Below are 9,025 nucleotides of genomic sequence, written 5' to 3' on the forward strand. Positions count from 1 at the left end.
ACTGAAATTATTTAGAGTATTGCTTTATTCAAAAAGTTCAAACAGCCATACCAGCTGTCTGAAATTGAAGGTCATGCAAACTTAAATCCAAGCAAGTTTTAAATTAGCCTTATGTTATAAAAAATGTTATAGCATCAGAGCATTTATGGTTTCCTTTAGCAGTTTTTAAGTGGACCTGAAACAGTGAGTCAAGAGTGTGCACGCGGCATGTGAACGTATACGTGAGGCCTGCTGCTTTGCTTTGAGAGGCTATGAGAGGCTTAATCTGAAGTTTTCCCAGAAAGCCTTTGCATATTAGACACTTTTGCACCATGAGTGAAGTGGCTGACTCAGAGAAGTCCAATCTGTGTATTCTCTGGACGTACACTTTCTCAACCAAATGCACCTTTCAGTCTTTCACTGTGAGACTGAACAGTTAGGGGTTGTTGAAAAAATAGTTTTATTAAACTTGAAATCCAAAACAATGATTTTAGCTTTATTTTTTCTGAGTATATAGAACACACAGAAGCTTCTCTGACCTCATTTAACATCAAAGCCTAGATCTTTGACTCATCTTAGTCTTAGAAAAGAAAGTATTAAGTTAAAAACACATCTCTGAATGGTTGCTTAAGCTGTTGTAAGATGAATAGTTGCAAGAGCCGGTGATGTTTGGTTAGTTTTCTGACTACACGTAATACTAGAGCAAAGCATGCTAATGACTGGACTCAGACTGAGCTGTCTATCACAAATCATTCCCTCTGCCAGTTGTGGAAGTTGATACGCCTCATGCGTGTATCACAGCACAACGTAGGCATTTAAACGGGTGATGACTGTGTTGCAAAAATCCAATCTGAGGCAGAAATTTTACCAATGACGGTATTAATACCAGTTTACCGCCCACCACTAATAGAATGCATTTGCAGTTTTAAGTGAACAGTACTGAATCACTCTATTTTTTGTTATTGTTCTCAAATCATTTGACAATCATCTCTTAATCTGCAGAGTTTTCCCAGAATGCCTTTAGGCATGAGGCATGTTTGCACCATGAGTGAAGTAACTGACTGAGTTTTAAAAGTTCTGCCTAAAAGGGGGGAGGTAAATATTGAGTGGATGGCACATTGAACTTGATGAGACATCAGCTGCTGATTCAGTGGGTCTCTAACAGTCATTGTTGCATAGTTGCTTAAGTTAGTCTACCTGAGGAAGAATGGTAACTTAAAATGTCACATTAACATTTAAATTTTGGTTTTAAACATATAAAATAATTAATTTTAAAGGAGTATTGAACACTTATAATAATTTAGTTTAAACTATAATTGAACACTTAAAATGTAAAACTAGTACACCACACTTATGACAATAAAGTAAGCATCAGCATTTATTACTCAAAAATATTAAGTTAGTGTAGTTGCAGCACATAAAAAAATAAAGTTATTTAAACTCACAAAAATCAAATTTTGTTTACTTGTTATTTTTTGAGGTAACGAGTATCCATATTTTTTGAGTAAGCTCAACTTATTTGAGTTTATAGTGTACATCTACATGTTGTCTATCTACTGGAGTCGTATCCTCAAAATTTTGGACTAAATGTCCCACTGTGCTCCAACTTTGATGATGGAAAATTGAAGCTTGTTTGGAGGCTAGAGGATAATGATGAATGTAATTTTATTCTGCCCAACACTGTACAAAATGTTGTGCTTTCAGATCATTAGTGCAACATATATTGCTCCACTTTGTACTGAATGCAGCATTTATAGGACGTGATAAGTCATGAAAAATATTTACACCAAACCCCACTTTCATACAGGCCTTGCAGAAACACAAACATTCCTTCACTTATATTATGCCTCTGCAGAGAAAATGTTCAAATCCATGTTATTGACAAATACATATCTGATCTATAAAACCAACAGCTTTCTGGGTGAAGCAGAGACCATCTCTGACTGCTGCAGGTGTACCCTGAGTAGCAAATCAATCACGGCTAAATAGTGCAAATATGAATCGACTCCCAAGGGGCTGATACAGACGACAGCCCGTGCATGGCATTTTAAGAACATCACGTGCTTCTCACCCTCATAGCTACACCCAAAGCAGACAAACCTGAGTGTCAGACCAGCGTGTGGAGATTTTAGCAGGAACAGCAGTCCCCATTATCTCTGCCATCGTTTGCTCAAGAGATTATACCAGCAGTCATACCTCAGAAACATTACATCTTCTACCCACAACCTTAAAGGCACTCAGGCATGTGTCAGCACTAAAAGGTCTCTCTTATGTAGCTGCTTCTTCAGAGACAGAGACACTGGGAGATGTAGCCATAACTCTTTTTTATGTCCTCTTCTTGCAGCTCACAATTGCAGGTATTGATGTGATTCACACTCATACAGCCTGCATCATTTACCGAGGAAGAGCTCATAAGCTTGACCTTATCTGAACTCAAACAGGGATATTTTCTTTGAGGTGACTGCAGGGAAAAGTATGGCCATCTTCTTTCTAAATCTTCTCAATAATTTGAATGTTAATCATTGCAAATAGAAACATGTCCTCATTTACAACTCTCCGTGCATGGTGAGGGAGGAGTGGATTTGCTGGCCAGTGTCCTCAGTCCTTGGGCTTGGTTTATGGCCTAAGGCTTCAGAATATGAGGATTTAAGCCTAATTTATACTTCTGCAACCAATCGATGGCATTGCATTGTGAGTCCATAGTAACCCTAAACCTACACAGAGGCATACATACATGACCATGGCATCTCCTCCACAATGGAACTACACACTAAAATTATGCAGCCTACAAACCCTGTGATTGGTCTTCTGGGTAGCATCGGGTGACTGCCAGTCTCCAAGTAATGTCTACAGGTATAATGTAAATGTCTACAGACAAATACAGGCTTATCAAACTTGCCTTCGTCTGAAAATATCAGGAATGCATTTCCTCATCTATGTCAATCAGTGGCCAATCAAGCAGGAATGTTAGTTATCTTTACTGTAGTACAATAAAGCCTTTTTCTTTAGACAGAATTATGTTAATATTAGCAACATGGATGGGCAAATTGAACTAAACCATTTGGAAAGTAATGTCAGATTTCAACGAAGCATTACATGCAAAATATCAGGATACCATAATAAAGCAGAAGGAACTGAGATATCTTTTGAGATGAAATTAATTCATGAATTGCTAAAAAATGGGTTACAAATGGCAAATATTATCTGGAAAAAAAGCTGAAAAGTAGTTAATGAGTGTCAAAAATGGGTTAAAAGAATATAAAATGGGATAACAGCAGCAAAAATGGGCTAGGAAAGACAAAAAATGGGCAGGACAAAGTGGAGAAAAGAAGTAAAAAAGTGGCAAAAACAGGCGAAGATGGAAAAAACTGGGTAAAAAGAGAAAAAAATAGGATAGTGGTGAGTGTGCTAAGAGGAAAAAGGGGAAAAATAGGCTGGAATAAAAGGGGAAAAGTGGTTAAAAAGTGGCAAACGGGTTAAAAATAGGCAAAAAGTGGCAAAAATGGGTTAAAAGACAAAAAATGGGAAAAAAGCTGCAAAAATGGGTTAAGCAAGGCAAAAAGAGGCAAAAATGGAAATGGGAAAATGTTTAAAAGCTGTTAAAAAGTGGGGAAAAAATGGTTTAATGTGGCAATAACAGGTTACAGAAGCAAAAATGTACAAACAGCTGCAAAAATGGGTTTAAAGTGGCAAAAAGGTGGCAAAAATGGACGAAAACAGGGGAAAGGGGTCCAAAAGTTGCATGATTGAGTAAATTGAACTTCCAAACTCAGTCACAGCTTGACACACTTTCCATCTCAAAAATGAAGTAACTGTTAGCCAGGATGCTAGCACCAATGCTACTGATCAAACACACATGCACTGATATCATCAATATATCACACCTGGGGAGGGCCCACTTTCTGAGTATTTTTAGGGGCCCAGCCAATTCTGTGGGCAGACCTGCATGCAGTGTAGAGGCAAAAGAGATGCAAAAGAATTAACACAGCAGCAGGACGGACAACGGCAGAAATCCTATCCACATGGCAGCTACATGTGTGTATGTGCCATTACATCTGTACAGCAACAAACATGCACGTTGAATTTGCTGTGTGTAAAATCAAATCTGCAACCTGAAAAAAATTAACAGAACCATATTGAGGATTTTTACATTCAAACACAAAGGAGAATGCTGAAGAAAAAGGGCCACATTTTGGCCAACTGCATCGTCTCAGCTCATCGTTAAATGTCAGGCCCAAATATGAGCGTCTGAAAGACAAATGCTCTTGCATTGTGACACCATTGGATAAAACGAGCACAGCAGAACTTTTCCTGCTTTGTCCTTCTAGTTTCACACCCTGACCTGACATCAGTGACATTTATCCTGAGACCTACCAATAGATTAACATTTACTACCCATCTTTGTATCATCATTTACCAGAGTGGCACTATACAAGTATCCTTGTTTTTTATTTCCCCAGGGATTTATGTGTATGTGCTTCGAAGCTGAATGCATTAGCCAGACTAACCCGGTTGATTTTCATTGCATGCCATCACATTCATACCTCAAGTTCTATTTAAAGGATAGTTTTTCACATTGTCCTCCTCTAAATTCATCGTCCATACTTGTTCCTTTCTTGTTTTGTTTTTCTTCTCAGAGGAAAAGACCAATAGCATCCCACAGAGGACTTCTGTTGTAGCTATGATTGACCTGCCTCCCCTGTAATCTCACACACAGTCTCAGAGACAGTAGTGACGACAGCAGACAATGAGAGTGCGGCCAAGACTGGACTAGATTTTTATTGCAAAGTCTGATATGGTGCCATTGCAAAAGACAAAAAGTTTGTGTAGTTTGAGCCGACCTTCACTCACACTACATCACTTGACTTCAATGCTACATGGAAGCAATAGGCCAGAGAAAAATGTTATGAAATACATCAACCATGCCATATTTTGCCAAGATGAGCCAGTGAGCAGGCCGCTGTTTTTGGAAAGAACAGTGGACTGCAACAGGCACTCATAGCAAAAATGCTTCAGCATGGAAATAATGGCCTGGCCTCAAACAATAACTCACAGAGGATGGAGGACACTACACTGCTTTTAGTCTTTTAAAACCACAAATAAAAAGAGCCTAATGTTTAGTTTTATGGAATGAATGTTTCTGATGCAACACAAACTATAACAAGTTGCCATACCATACACACTATGTGCACTCTGAAGTACAAACACCAACCACACGTGCACACACAAACAACTCTGCTCACACACTGGCACATACAGATGCTCTCTCACTCAGACATAAACAAGAGTAGCTTCATCCTGTACTTTATTGAATAGAGCTGTCAGCAGAGCCGCCTGTGCTGTATCAGCGGCAGTACTGTTGTTCAAAGAAAACGAGCTGCCACCACAGAATGAGATACTGAAAGAGAAGGAGAGAGAGAGAGAGAGAGAGAGAGAGAGAGACTGGCTTCTTTTAGTAGCCTCCAGCCACAAAGCTTCTCATGGACCAACCAGTGCTTCTCATTTGTTATGCAGCCTCTCTCTCTGTCACTCTGTCCTTTTTTCTCCCTCTTGTAACGCACAACCAGCTCCTGTATACATAGACACATACTCAGGCTCTTGCACAGACCTCGTTTCTTACCCATGCCCACACACATACTCACACTCCTTGTATAATGGTCTTTGTTTCTTCCTCCTGCCCGGCTCCAATTTGATGGCAGCAAGGCCTCCAGGTTCCCCAGATGACCATTGAGATAGAGCTAACAGATGAAAGCAGCAGTAAGACGCTGGCGGTAATGGTGCTACAGCTCCGGCTTACAGCCCATATTTCTCCCTGATGACTGTGCCGCGCGGCCTCCCTCTGACACCTGCAGGAGTGAGCTGCTGGGAGGAGCTGTTAGTATTACAGAGGCGCAGACACACACACACAGAGGAAAACAGGAGCTGGTATGCAGTGTGGACTAATGTGCTGAAATGCTTTCAAAGACATAAATTAGTTTAATAAGTTGATGCACTTTCAGCTCACGCAGTTTTCCATTTTCGTTATGGGGTCTGTGCATCGTGTACTATAGTGTATGGACGGTGCAAACAAGGCCAAATATGCTCTTATAGAACCCCAAAATGTGAATTATGGTAATGGAAGGCTAAGTGCAGAAAGTAGACCAGAACCAGAAGCTTATTAGTATTTCTGGTAATGCTCATAATGGGAACTTACAAAAATTATTAGACTGAAAGGGTTTAGATAAAGGGGAGGATTATGTTTTTTACTTTGTCCAGATAAAATTGCAGCTTATGTTTACTTTTAAAGAGCAAGAGGGGGTTACAAAGAACAAGTGACTTTTTAAAATCATCCTTTACCCAATCCTACACAACAATCAAGGCCTAGAGTCATTAATGATTTACATGATTATCTCTCCATTTCTACAGGCCCACAGTGGCCCCAGACATCATTGTAAAAATGCATTTACACAGAAAGCACGCAAAGCATATATAGTGAAAATTTATATTCATATTCACTGTTTGATCAGATAAAACTATCATACCAAGATTTTGGATCTTAAGTACACACAAGTTCTCAATTGAGGAGCTGAACACGCAAAACTTTTATGATACAGTATGTCTATCTGTCCAATCATAAACAAAAAGGGCAAAATCACTGATAGATTAGGCACAAGCTGAATTTTTTTATGATTGTTTGAGGGCCTGATTGTTAAGTTTGAGTACACATACATTGCAAAATGACCTAAAATGTGGGCCAGATCAGAACCCGGTGCTGTGACATTGTTACAAAACAACACTTGCATGAGCACCCACACTTCCTTCCACAGGGGGAAAAGTGTAAACATACAAAACTGGCAAACTTCATTGATGGATAAAGGTTGGGGTTGCTACTCCAAGTGAACCTCTAACACAAGGCAAGTTCATTTCAAGAAAATGTCAACTGGGAGTGAATTTGCAAGCCCACTATTGTAGTTGTAGTCCACCTGCTTGCATGCGGCCACTGATATGAACTTAAATGTCAATCTGTGAAAGCCCACTAATGTATAACTACTGACTGAAAAAATAATGCACATACATGTATGCATGTCTCTGCTACCATTACACCATGAAGACAAAAGAACTCTGCAAGCAACTCAGAGAAAAGGTTATTGAAAAGTATAAGTCAAGAGATGAATACAAAAAAATATCAAGGCACTGAACATCCCCTGAAGTTTAATTAAATCCATCATCAAAAAATAGAAGGAAAATGGCATATGAGTGCATCTGCCTAGATCAGGACATCCTCAAAAACTGAGTGAACGAGCAAGAAGGACACTAGTGAGAGGCCACCAAGACACCTATGACTACTCTGAAGGAGTTACAAGCTTCAGTAGCTGAGATGGGAGAGACTCTGCTTCCAACTGTCACCCGTTTGCCTCACTAGTCAAAGCTTTATTAGAGAATGGCAAAGAGAAGGCCACTGTTGAAGAAAAAATTGAAGTGTATAGAGAAAGTTAAACAGATATGGTTAAAAAAAACAACAAGGTGAATGCTCTGGATTGGCTGAGTCAAAGGCCAGACCTCAATCCAATAGAGAATTTGTGGCTTTAAAAAGGTCTGTTTCTGCCTGATTCCCAATCAACCTGACAGAGCTTGAGCAGTTTTGCAAAGAGCAAGCCTGCCGTGATTGCAGCCAGAGGAGTGGCTTCTAAATACTAACTTAAAGGAGGAGAATATTAATGCAGCCACTTATTGTACATTATGTTTTTTCATATAATTGGCATTTCTTTGTAGAAATCTGTTTTCACTTTGAAATTAAAGAATTTTTTTTGCTTTTGTCAAAATGCAAATCATATTGACCATGATTGATGTATAAAATAAATAAAAGGGTTAAACATCCAAGTGACCTAATGCTTTTCATTGGCACTGTCCTCTTGCGACTTCTGCAGTGTGGTTGTTACCTGTAGTTTATATCTAATTTAAGAAACATGAAAATGTTGAGCTTCTTGGTGTGATTTGTGGGTTAAATGCAATGTTTTATTTTTTGTCTTTGCTAGCAGTTTTGTTTTTTTTTTGTTTTCTTGTCTCATCTTTGAGATTTGGTGTGTTTCCTTTAGTCAATCAGGTGAGTGTATTTGGCGATTAGCGGTTAAAGAAAATATAACAATGTAAATAAATTTTATTGTGTGCTTGTTACCTGACCTAAATCATTTTTTAAATACCACCTCGTGTGACTCTAGACAGTTAATATTGGCATTTATTTCAGTATTTTTTTCTTTCAGCAGGCAGAGATAGAGAGTTAAATGTGTGTATTTTAGTTTGCTTGTATCTCTGAATACTCTCCACGGGTCAGGAGGTTAAATGTCTTCTTTTTCTGGGTCAGGATGTGTTTGTGTTTGCCAAAAAATGCAACAGCACTAAATACATCCTAACTGAGGGGAGAGTGTTTCTAGCAGAGCATCAGGATTGCTCTCTTTTTGAAATCACCGTCACATGACACAAATATTATTCTGTTTGGACGTTTTGGTATTTCAGCCCACATTCACCCAGAAAGGCTGCAAATCCTCACCCACTGCTTTTTTTCTCATAGTTTCAAGGTTGTTTTGTCAAAAGGCAGCAAAGGCAGACTGACAACTGCAATCAAGTATTTGATTTAAGGGATACTTGTTTGAGCTTTTATGCCTTCATTGTGAATAGGACAGTGGACCTCAGAGGACAACAGCCTCTATACATAACCCAGGCTAGATATAGATTTAAAAAGTGGTGCCAAATACTCAATAAATGAAACAAATTCAAGACAAAATATGTAGACAGTCCTGCAGTGTTTCATCTGCTGTTCCTAGACAGGTTGAGTGGGCGGGATATAGAAAGTTTCATGTAAAAAAAAATGCCACAATATCTATCTGTAATCCTCAAAAGATCTTGCACATTTTCAACAAATCATCAAATACGGACACCTGCTTCCTGTCCCATTTTGTGTTTCACAAAAAAATGCAGCTACCATCTGTTTTTGAGGCCAATCTTGTCTCTTTTAGGCAAGCACCACTTGGAATAGCTTAAAAACATCAGGATGATGGTTACATCATGT

The sequence above is a fragment of the Cheilinus undulatus genome, linkage group 12, assembly GCF_018320785.1.
Source record: "Cheilinus undulatus linkage group 12, ASM1832078v1, whole genome shotgun sequence".
Taxonomy (NCBI): domain Eukaryota; kingdom Metazoa; phylum Chordata; class Actinopteri; order Labriformes; family Labridae; genus Cheilinus; species Cheilinus undulatus.